Here is a 12,936-nt window from a genome sequence, read left to right on the forward strand (position 1 = left end):
TTGGTAGTTCCTTAAGAGCTATGTTGTGGATTCCTTCTGTTCCTGGCGCTCTGCTTTCTTTTATTCTTCTAATGATTTTGGCAACTTCTGTTTGGTGGATGTAGTCTTCTTTCTCTACTAAAAAATTAGTTTTTTCTTTTTATCCTTTCGTCTTCTTCGTTGACCTCCTCGATGGTTCTTGCATCTGAAATGTTTTGGTTTTGCATGTCTGTTGCTGCTATTCTTCTTACAATTGCATCTATATTTTCTTGGGTTTCAAAGTGGGTTCCCTCGTCGTCTATTGTTTGCGGTAACTTATGTTTTCTTCTTCGTTTGGTCTTTAGCATTTTCCACATGTTTTCATGAGTTCCTTCTGCTTTCTTGATGTTGTTGTGCTACTTGTTTTCTGTGAGACTCCTAAGTCTTATTCTTACTTCTTCGGAAAGTTCGTCTACATACTCCTTGAACTCCTGTCTTCCCGTCCTTTGGAAAGCTCTTTTAGCCCTGTTTCTGTCCTTGATAATTTCATTGTCATTCTTTTAGGGATGTTGTCTTCCATAGCTTGCTAAATTTTCCTTGTTATTTCTTTTATTTTTCTTTCCACTTCTTCTGTTGATTTAAATTCTCTCTTAATTTCCTTTTCGCTTAGCTGTCCTCTGTAGTTTGGCCAGTTTGCTTCCTTATGTTTCCACTTGATGGCCAAGACAATGTTATTGCTTATAAATAAATATAGTGAAGGATTTGCTCATAGCGCGTGTAACGCTAGGTTAAAAAATTATATTCTTCTTTTATTTAAACCACTAAATTTGCGAATATGTTTCAAACGTTAGCGTCATCAGAATATTAATTTCTTAAAGGGCACATTCTTTGACAAATCTGAAAAAATATCGAAAACTACCTTGATTATAATAAATCTGTAATTTTAACAAAATTACAGATTTATTATAATTTTGAGGAAACCTATTTTTAATTTATTAAATACATATTTTATATAAACTTTTATTCTTTAAATAAAATAAATAGTCGCGGATTTCTTTGGAAGAACCCTCTATATTTAGAAGTATTTCGACAAAAATAAGACAAGTGAAAAACATTCAGGTAAAAAAATTATCAACCACTGTATTGTAATGTACATAAAAATATTAAAATTTTGTTTAAATTATTATAATAAATAAAGAATATAATTTTTATTAAGCTCTGAAATTTTCCGTGACGAAACACCACTTTAATTAGATAACTAAAAAACTGATTACCAAATCTTGTAAAATAAGCTTTGTTAAAATAAAAACCATTGTTTTTTCTTATATAAGGATTATTTTAAAATATCACTTTTATATTTTTATATACATACTAAAAACATTTTTAGGTAATATATTTAAAAAAGATTAATTAATAATAATTAGTAATACAATAGTACATACTTTTAATTTATCATGGCTAAATGGATCAAGCATTCTAAAACCAATAAAATAAGTACTACAATATTTTAATTACATGATGCCGGTTTATTGATATGTAATACATTCTCAAATTTAAAAAAAAATCTATGAAAATAAGTACATACAAGAAAAAACTTAAAATACTAACCAAAATATTAAAAAATAATATAGTTAAACCAAAGAATTGTCATCGAGCGTTATAGTCTGTGGACTAGTGCGCACTCTGATGCGCATCGCCTATCCTCTAATCCTTCCTATTGGTCAATCGCCCTAAAAATCCCTAATATTGCTCGATACGCGTATATAAAAGTAAGCGATTTTCAGGTCAGGCAGATAGCTTTCGACAGAGTATGGTATAAAGGGCTGATTTCCAAAATGAGAAGGTTCGGCGACAGCGGAGCAATGACAAGACTAATCTCTTTCTTGAGCAATCACAGTCAATTGCTTGTTCTTGAGCAATCGTAGTTTCAGAGTTCGAATGGGACAAGTCCTGTCCGAACTTAGGAACCCGGAGGCTAGATTGCCACAGGGAGCGGTATTGTCACCTCTACTGTACACAATATACACAGCAGAAATACCTAGAATACCAGGTACATTACAAAGTCTATATGCCGACGACACAGCGATAACGGCCAAACATAGAACCGTAGACATAGCGGTAAACAACCAACAACGCTAGATGATATAGAAGAGTGGAGTTTAAAATGGAAAAAAGCTCTAAGCTCCGAAAAGACGCAGGCTGTACTTTTCAAAAAGACGCACCAACAACCAAAAGAACAGGTGACTGTGGAAAATAACCCATTGCATGGAAAAGCGAAGCAAAATACCTCGGAGTAATTATGGACAAAAGCTTAACATTTAGTAAACACGTAGACGCCACTATACAAAAATGCAAAATGGCTAAAGCGTCAATAATAGGCCTAGTAAAAAGAGAATGGAAACGAATATAAGATTGGTAACACATATGCAATTCATCAAAAAACAAAATACAAGCGGCACACAACAGCAGCCTAAAAGAAGCAGCCAACGTACCGAGATCATCATCATGCATTCTCTTCTGTCCACTGCTGGACATAGGTCTCTCCCATTTTTCGCCACTCTTCACGGTTCTGTACTTCTTGTTGCCATTTCTTGGATATTCGTCCAATGTCGTCCATCCAGCGTGTTGGTGATCGTCCTCTGTACGTACTGAGTACCGAGATACGTAACACAAATATCCTGTGACTTAAAGATACGTTACTCTTTAGAGAACTGCAGCAAATTAGAGTGACTGAAATAATGAAAGATAAAGCAAGGACAAAGTTCGCAGAGATAAAGAACCATCCAAGTTACATAATGCGAGAGATAATGAGGTACGACGGTTTCCACAGATGAAAGCGCAAAAGACCCAAGCAATAAATAGTAAAATAAAACCAAATGTATACTACAGAAAAAAATAAATAAAAAACACCATAGAGAAACCATTACTAAAAATAACATAACAGGACACAACGAAGGTAGTTCGTAGCTCTAAAAACTCGTGGACAACCGCAACGTACAACGTGTGTTTTAAGTTGTTTATCATTTATATATTATACATAATATATATTATAAATATGTATATACTAATTATGTTTTTTGTTACAGGCACCCTACAAAAAAAATCCATAAACCCACAAAAAACTGCTTCGGCTAACAAAAAAAAGTATTAACAAAAAAACCAACGCAGGCCACAAAATGATTTTAACAAAAACCATAAAAAAAACCAGGCACGTAGGGCCCAACCCCTTGAGCACCAAGCCTACGAACTGAGCCTAGCTCAGAGCTGAGGCTTGAAGCCCAAGTAAGCAATTTTAGTTCCCGGATAAACCTCAATGAGATAATAGGATTATAGGGATAATGCTCTGTCCTGAATTTGATTCGGTCAGGGAAGCATGTTGGACTAACCCAGGATTTCAACATGAAAAGCATTTGGCTAATAGTTGTGCCCCTATCGCACATTAGAGTGCTATAATGGGGAAAGGGATGGTCTGGAGGATTGAAGCATGGTGGAGTGACTCGTCTTTTTACTCGAGTTAATACACCTCGCTCCAATGAATTGTTACACCTATGTCTAATGACTATGACTATTATTTTAAATAGTACTAGGTAGATGATTACAAGAAACAGTTAACACAATAATACACTTTGAGCTCAAGTGTGTCTAAGAAAGACTTTATTTCATTGGAAATATTAATTCCACAATATGTATTCAACAGTTTAGAATGGAAAACAGATCCCTAACCCTTTAACGTCCAAATCAATTTTTTTCCAAAATAAGAAAAAAAAAAGGGTTCAGTAGGCGGTACAGTAGAAGCGCGATAGTGCGAAGCTTGTTAAAAAGATGTCTCTTTTTTAACCTTTGTTCATGACTCGCATCTTTAGTAAGAGTTTTTTACGTTTCCTGTAAAAAAAATTCTGAAACATTTCAAAAATGAAAATAACAAATTATGGTCATAACAAACAACGTGCTACCTTTTGTTACACAAATGGACTCTTCCGCTGTGACTATAAAATATAAAAATGTCTTGTTCATCATTATCATACGGCTTAACAACAACAAGGAACCTTTTTCTGGGTCTGTCTCTTCTTCTCTGATTAACCAGTCTATCAGATTTTGCTAGCTGAGTAATTTTGTTTCATCCCCATAAAAGCCCTATCTACCTCAGACATACTATCTTAATATATTTTGCGATATCTGGTTCCTGGTATATTCTGTAAAGTTAGAAGCTGTACCGTCTTCTCCACACTCCATTGTCATTCACTGCTTCATAGATTCGCTTTGGTGCTTTTCTTTCGAAACATCCTAACATATTTTCATTACTTTTGTTAGAGTCCAAGTCTCTGAACCATATGTTAGGACTGGGCGTGTTATTGTTTTGTAGAGTTTTTTTTTGTACTTCTCGATATACTTGTAGATTTAAGGAGATTTAGTCCAAATGACTAAGAAAATGTCTTTTAATGTTGTACTTCTAGGGCGATATTCTTTTAATATCTTACTTCTCATTTAATGTCTATATTTTGTTAGTTAGTTTTTATGCAGTTTTTAAATTAAACTTGCTTAAAGTAAATATATGATAACTATAAACGACTTAATTAAGAGTAGTGAATCGATGTCAAGAACCGCTATTCTATGACTCTACCTGTGACGTCGCTATTTTAGGGCGTTAAATCCGTGACGCTCGCCTCAGCATTTTACTGTAGAACAAAAAAGTAATACAACGTGAGTGTGAAAGCTTTGCTTCAAAAATCATAATCTGTATTACTTGTTACATTAGAATCAATATTGCATAATACATTTTTTCGATTATTTTATTATTTTTCGAAATAAACTCTGATCTACAAATAGATCGCTAGGCCCAAGGGAAGTCAGAAATTCCAAATACTTTTATTAGATGTATATCTGTTATTTATAGAGACTCAAATTATATTATTACAATACAATGATAGAACATTAATAAATTCTATTACGTTTTTATTATTATGGTTTATGATACGCACAAAAATAATTAGTACGTAGAGTAACCATACATTTAGAGCAGTAAGTTAGAGACGTTCCTTTACCATTGGCAAATTGACATTATTGTCCCTATTGATATTGCCCCTGCAGTTCCCTCTACGAAATTCTTTTATAGAAAGTGGCTTGTTTTCACTTTTTTATAAATTGGCAGGCGTTGACAACTGCCATGTCTATAATTTGCATTTTAGGACACCAGTACAACTTTTCCCTTCGTATGCGTGCATGATTTTTTTAAGAAGCCAGTTGTGCTGATATACACCACCCATAAACTTATATCTGTTGATTGCAGCTCGAGTCGTGTAACATCGTTTAGTTCTTTCTTTACATGTTCCCGGAAATAGGTTACGTTCTATCCTGTGGCGCATATGGCATGTAAGTGTATGTAGGTACTTCATGACTTCTAGTTTGAAGAAGTATCTTCTTCTTGTAGTGCCTATCCGTTACGGATGTTGGTTACTAGCATGGCAATTCTAACTTTATTGACCGCAGCTCGAAATAGTCTTGAAGTGGCCAAGGAAAACCATTTTCGAAAGTTCTGGATCCAAGATATTCTTCCTCTTCCTGGTCTCCTCTTTCCGTAGACCTTTCCCTATAATATAAGTTTCAGCAGGTTATATCTATGATCGTTTCGCATTATATGTCCAAGATATTCTAGCTTGCGCTGTTTCACTGTGGATATAATTTCACATGTTTTATCCATCCGACGTAGAACCTCAATGTTTGTAATTCGGTCCGCCCAGGAGATCCTCAGCATCCGTTTATAATACCACATCTCAAACTCCTCGAGTTTTCCCATGGATGACTCGGTTAGTGTCCATGATTCAACCCCATAGAGCAGCACTGTATATACGTAGCATCTCAATAAACGGATTTTCGTTTTTAAGGATAGGTCGCGGCTCTTAAATATCTGCGGCTCATTCTGATAAATGCTGACCTGGCTTTTTCAATTCTTTGTTTTATCTCAACTGAGTGGTCCCATGGGTCGTTTATAGTGGTTCCTAAATAGTAGTAACGGGGCACTTGGAGTATGTGTTGCTGATCTACCAGTAATTGACTAGGTGGAATATGCTTCTTACTGATGACGTTGTTTTCTTGACGTTAAAATCAAGCCCGTATTCTTGACTGATTCTCCACAATTGCGTTACTGGTGTCTGTAAACCTTCTAAACTGTCTGCAAAGAGGATGGTGTCGTCTGCATATCTAATGTTATTCAGGCGCTCACCATTTATGAGAATACCCTCTTCGATATGCTCTAAGGCCTGGCTCATGACGTGTTCCGAATAGACGTTAAATAATAGGGGAGAGAGTATGCAGCCCTGTCGTACTCCTCTCTTTATTGCAATTTCTTCTGTTAGTTGGTCTTTCACCCGAATGGTTGCTGATTGGTTGTAGTATATGTTCTTGATTACTCGAAGGTCTTTGTTATCCAGATCAGTTGCCTTTAGTATATCCATGAGCTTATCGTGCTTGATTCTGTCAAAAGCTTTCTGGTAGCCGATAAAGCATACATAAATATCGCAGTTGACGTCCCTGTACCTTTGAAATAATACCTGAATTGCGAACAAGGCTTCTCTTGTACCTAACGCATCCCAAACTGCGTTCGTGAGATCTGTGACTCGCATTTCTGATAAATTCTTCTGTGTATTATCTTTAAGGAGGTCTTAAGAATGTGACTCATTAGACTGACAATACGATGCTCTTCGCATTTTTTTGCATTAGGTTCTTTAGATATAGCAATAAATGTAGATTTTAACCAGCTCTCTGGGATTTTTCCCGAGTCATAAATTTTATTGAACGTTGTCGTAAGCCATTTTACTCCTTCATCTCCCATGATTTTTAGAAATTCTGAATGAAGGTTGTCGGGCCCTGGTGCTTTGCCTGCTTTGGTTGCTTTAATTGTGGCTTTGACTTCGTCTTGAGTGATTGGTGGTCCTGTGTCGTATTCCATAATTATCTGGTTGTTATCTCTGTCGGTATCGAATGTCTTCTCAACGTATCTCTTCCATAATATATTCTTTGTTTGTTCAATGTATATTACTGGGTCGCCATGATTATCAGTCATATGTCCTGATCTCTTGGGTTTGTACATTCCTGCTGCCTCTTTTACCGTCTTTTGGAGATTAAACGAGTCGTGTCTACTTTCCAATGATTCTATTTCTCTGCATTGATCTTCCAACCATTTGTTTTTGGTTTCTCTAATCATCATCATCATCATAAGTGGCTCGACAATCCGTTGTGGATCTTGGTCTGCTCACAAAGAAGTCGCCACTCCTGTCGATTCCTGGCAACTTCCCTCCATCTTCTAACCCCTAGAATCTGTAGGTCTTCTTCCACATCATCAATCCATCTCATTCGTGGTCGTCCTCTGCTTCTTGTGCCCTCTGGTTTTGAAAATGTTAATCTCTTCGTGTATTCGTGATCTGACATCCTAGCAATGTGTCCAGCCCATCTAAGTCTCTGCACTTTAACGAATTTCACAATATCTGGATCGGTGTATAACTGATACAGTTCAAAGTTGTATCTTCGACGCAATAGCCCATTTTCATTTACGGCCCCAAAAATCTTTCTAAGAATTTTTCTCTCAAAAATACCAAGAAGTCTTTTATCATTTTGAGATAAGATCCACGTTTCAGCCCCATATATCAAAACTAGTCTTATAAAGGTCCTGTATATATTAAGCTTTAGTGCACGTGTTTCTCTAATAGTTTTTCTTATTGCCATGTTAATTCGTTTATACTCTTTATTCCACTCTTTATTTTTAACCGTTGTTGGGCGAAGATATTTATCTAGGATTGTCTGCTTAATTTGTTGTAGTTGTGCCATTTCGTTATCTGGTTCATTAGCTTTGTCTGTATTTTTTAATTCTTTTTCTATATAGGTTTTTATCTGGTGTCTGGTGTCTTCATTTTTTAATGGTCCCAAATCGGATTTTCTTGCTTTTGCACTTTTTATTTTCTTCAGCTTTAGTCTGATGTTAGCTACAAGTGGGTTATGGTCCGACCCGATATAAGCACCATGATATGTTTTGGCTGATGTTATTGCGTTTCTGAATCTTTTATTCACCATAATGTAATCAATTTGGTTTCTGATAATGTGTACATAAGTATAACTTTTGCATATACTACATACAGAAAACTATTATAGAAGTATTAATCCATTGTCCTCTCAAAACAGGACATGTCGCCAGCGTCTAGAGCAGCAAAAACAGCTCTAATTTTATCTTAAAGTTAATTGGGTAATTAAAGTTGTTGTAAAAACACCAAAACCGTGTTTGGTTCCAATTCAGTACTTATTCTGTTTTTATTCCGGTTCAGTTCTTTTTCGGTTCTCCGGTATCTTGAGCAAAATCGGGGTATGCTAATCCAGCATACCTCCGGCTTATGTAATTCATCTTTGAACGGGTAATGTATCTACGACATACTTGTTTTTTGTTATCCACGGTCTTTAAGTTTATTTAAAAACTATAAAATAAAAAGTTGAAATTTGAAATTTTTGCGTAACTAATCACGGTCAATTGTATCCAAAATATGCTTTTTATTCGAATTATGGTGATTAAATTATTTTATATTTGCAACATCAGTACAGCATCTAACCCAAAATATTAAAAAACCAGATATTTACCATATGAGCCAATTCGTTTTTAGTACGTCTATCTCCCGAAATTGTTTTTATAGTATGCAATAAATAAACGCTAAAACATTTACGCGTTTTCGATTTTATGTTACCAATAAAATTACAAAAATTGGTTTAAATTATGTAGAAGAACGTTAACAGCCCACTATGATATAAATCCGAGTAACCGTATTAAAGTAGCATTTATGGAATTTTAACAGTATCCAAATCTATTTCTGACATTTAGGTTATGAAGCCGCCCTGGACAAATGGCGGTTAGGGTAGAAATTCCATAAAAACCCTGACCTACTCCACGATCCCTCGTCGCACATATATCCGAGATACCCGATCGATAAGGATTTTCGATAGCTAAATTGCTTTTCTGACCCTGATCCGAGGGATTAGATAATTTTTTAATATGACAGAGAAGAGAAGACATCAAACAATATCTACAAAAATATATTTCATCAATTCCCTATATAACTACCCTACACTAAAACAACTTTATTATAATAGGTACTGTCTATCGTATTTTAATCTTTGTTGTGAAAACTTTTGTATTAAAAATATGTATTTTTGTGCACTAGGCCCCAGTGAAAACTTGTGCTAAAATTTTGGGTTATTGTTCGACATCACAAAAGACAAAGATTTACCAAATTTTAGCCCAAAATATTGACACAAACTTTACAAAAAATCAATTTTTGACCATAACCTGCTTACTTTTTTACCAACACCGATTTTTTTTCTTTGAAGTAAAGGTTTTGCTATGCTATACAAGACTGATTGAACGAAAATGAGAGTTGGCGGTATTGGTTTAGTTTAGACCATAGGTAAATTTTAACCTAAAATTTCAGAAGTTTTTAACGAAGCCTGTCAGTGATTTGTGATAATTTAAGAACACTGATTTTCATAGAGATGTTGAGGTACATAGTACTTATAAGACCAACCTTTTCCAGTTTTGAGAAAAAACCTTTTCAACAAAAGAGTAATCTACTAAGACGACTCAAGTAATATAAATTAGTCGAGTGAATTAAGTAAACATTAGAAACGATAACATAATACAGTACCCATGGTAAACGTTACTATTTCTGTATTTTTTCTGTATCTATTTTTTCTACGAGATACATAATCTGTGTATCTTTAGTTTCAAGTTTCTTAACACGTTAAACGCCATGGGTAAGTCAATAAAAAATTTAATATAAAATGTTTTTGTATATCTGATATTATGTGTCAGAAATAGATATATTTATTTTTAAAAAAACATACAGAAGTTAAAACACTTCACAATTGTATTTAGGTACATAAAACATATAGTTAAAACTTTTAAAAGTGTCGTCAAAATTTATACAGTAACATAACGTTTTCGATCTAATCAGATCATCCTCAGTGCCTTATGTAGTTAAAGCTAACAATAAATTTGTGGCTGTGACATCCATATATGGACATTCACTTACAAGTGAAGAAGTAAAGTTACGGACACTGGACAAAGCATCACTAAACGAGGACAAAGTTTGCGTAGTTTGAGGCTTGAGACTATTGTCAAAAGTAATTGTATAGTAAAACCCCAAAATAAAGACGACATAAATTCCCTTTTAAAGAAACCTAATGGAGATGAAGAATTTTGAAGTCTACTTTTATATAGTGTCCCGAAAAATCGCTTTTTGTTTTGGTTTAATACAAGACCTCTTGAAATTGGGGTAATTGCTCGTAAATTATCACAATAATTAAAAAAAAAAATTATAACAATCTATTTTTAGGGTTCTACCGAACTTTAAAGTTTTGAAAAATTGTCATTTTTATGATAATATTTCACTATACTTAATTTCGCATCCTGAACTAAATATAAAACATTATTTAATGCAAGACCTTTTAAAATTTATGTAATTGCCTATAGATTATCTCAGTATTTTTAAAAATAAAATAAAAATATATCTTAAGGGTTCTACCGCAAAATTTGGAAAAATTGTCATTTTTGTGATAACATTTTTTCGGCTCCTGAACTAAAATAAATTGAGATTGTACTGTACTGTTGTATAATACTGCGTCATATTATACGTTCCGTTAAAGTTTACAGAATTCTGTGAACTTTGGTTACGTCAGATCTGCTTTGATGGTAGGAGAAAGACGAGTAGAAGGAGAAGGTGGCTCGGGGTGGTCGACACGTCGTTCGACGTTCAACATCATTACAGTTGCGTTTTTTCTAGTGTCAAAAGACTACTAACTATAAGAGATGTTATGAAATGTATTTTATTTGTGAAGAAAGATCTAAAATTAAAGTATAATGGAAAGGATCCATCCAATTCAGAAATATATGCCATTGTTTCTGAAAAAGTTATTAATATTTGGACAAAAGCTTCGATTCCAATCGTAACTAAGGAACGGATTATTCAGTTACTAAAATATTATTTCGAAAAGTACCTCAGTTTGAAAAGGCACCCCAAAAGCAAATAAAATAACAGTTTTGAAAACAAAGTAAAAAAGTTCCCATCAATGATAGAGACTTTCTGTTGGATCAAAGAAATGACAAGAAAATGGTTATAGACGGTGTTGATAAGAAAGAAACTGCCAGATTCATGAAACGACAGCAGAGAAAAATAGAAAAATCAATAAGGACAACACAAAAAGTTGTGTGCTACTCAATCGACCGATTCTATATCAGCAAATTGTGACTAAGAAGCAGTGCCTGACTCTTTCTCAACACAGACACCGTAGACTTCCACGTTTAATAAAAATACGTTGCGGTTGCCAACAGTTGCTAAAGTCAATGATATATACGGTTTATCGATGCGATCTGCTGCTGCTGTTGCTTCTACCGGTTTGGTTGACGTGGCTTTGGTTTCTGCCGAAGATCTGATACTGGTTATTGATAAAAACAAAATCCACAGAGCTGTATGTAAAGCCCAAAGAGATGCTTTAAAATATGTTGCAGGTATTGTTGTAAATAGCATTTACTTTGATGGACGAAAGGACAAGACCCTGATAAATCAGATAATAGGGAATCGTTACCATCGCAAAGAGATTTTGGAAGAACACATCTCATTGTTATCAGAACCCGGATCAATTTATCTGGGACATACAACGCCTAGTCGTGGCACGGCAAATGGAATTTTTACTTTGATCACAACTTTTTTTGAGAGTCAAAGTTTGAATTTAGATGATGTAATTTGCGTTGCATATGATGGAACTGCAAATAATATTGGCTGGAAGGGTGGTGTGATTCAATATTTAGAGGAGTATTTGGGGAGACCGTTACAATGGTGCATTTTCGTCACTTGTTCCTGACCATAGACGGTTCTACTTCGGGTTCTAGAGAATACTCCAGACCTATTGGAAAACAGTTAGTTGCTTGTGAAAATAAACCCACCGTGACTTTTTCTGCTGTGAATGGTAATTTGCCTGACTTGCCAAGAAATGTAGTCAATGAATTAAGTACAGATCAAAAATATCTATATGAATTATGTAAAGCAGTATAACCGATTTCTGTACTCCTGAATTGGCAAATCGTCAACCTGGAAAAATGGCGCACTCCAGATGGCTTACTACTGCTAATCGTCTACTCAGACTTTATATAAGTACGCTTAATCCATGCTCCGATGTGGTTCAAAATTAAGCAAAAAGCGCCTTTTAAGGATAGAGCGAAGCATATTTTTCAACTAATTATGTACTCTTGATTTCTACCCGAAAATCTAAGATCTGTTGTGGATACCGTTATCGAAAGAAATTCCTTTTTTGTCCACCCAGAAAACTTACTTGTAAGTATGTTGTTTCATGATAGAGATCACATTAGGGAGCTGGCATGGCAAAGAATAAAAAAAGCTAGAGACACTGAAAGTAGCGATAAACGCAGAATATTTAAAACACCAAAAATTAACTTCTCTGCTAAAGATTACACCGATATTATTATGTGGCAAGAATGTCAGGATTGCCAGCTTACTACACCGCCGGTTCTTCGGCATATTTCTACTGAGGACCTTCATATCATGGTAAAAGATAAAAGCTTGGATATTTTTGACTTTCCCTGCCACACACAATCTGTGGAAAGATCTATTAAACTGATTACAGAGGTCTCGCAGAATGTAACTGATGCTACTTCTTCTTCTTCTTCCTATGCCGTCCCCATTAACGGAGGTTGGCGACCACATTTTTAAAAGTTTCTCTGTCTTTTGCAACGTGGAATAATTCGTCTACAGTCATGTTTGTCCAGTCTCGAATATTTCGCAGCCATGACTTCCTCTTTCTACCTATTCCCTTTTTGCCATCGACTCTACCCTGCATGATGACCTGCAGAAGACTATACTTATCATTCCTCAGTATGTGTCCAAGGTATGCCGTCTTGCGTACTTTTATTGTTCTCAACAATTTTTTGTC

Source organism: Diabrotica undecimpunctata, chromosome 5, assembly GCF_040954645.1.
Source record: "Diabrotica undecimpunctata isolate CICGRU chromosome 5, icDiaUnde3, whole genome shotgun sequence".
NCBI lineage: Eukaryota > Metazoa > Arthropoda > Insecta > Coleoptera > Chrysomelidae > Diabrotica > Diabrotica undecimpunctata.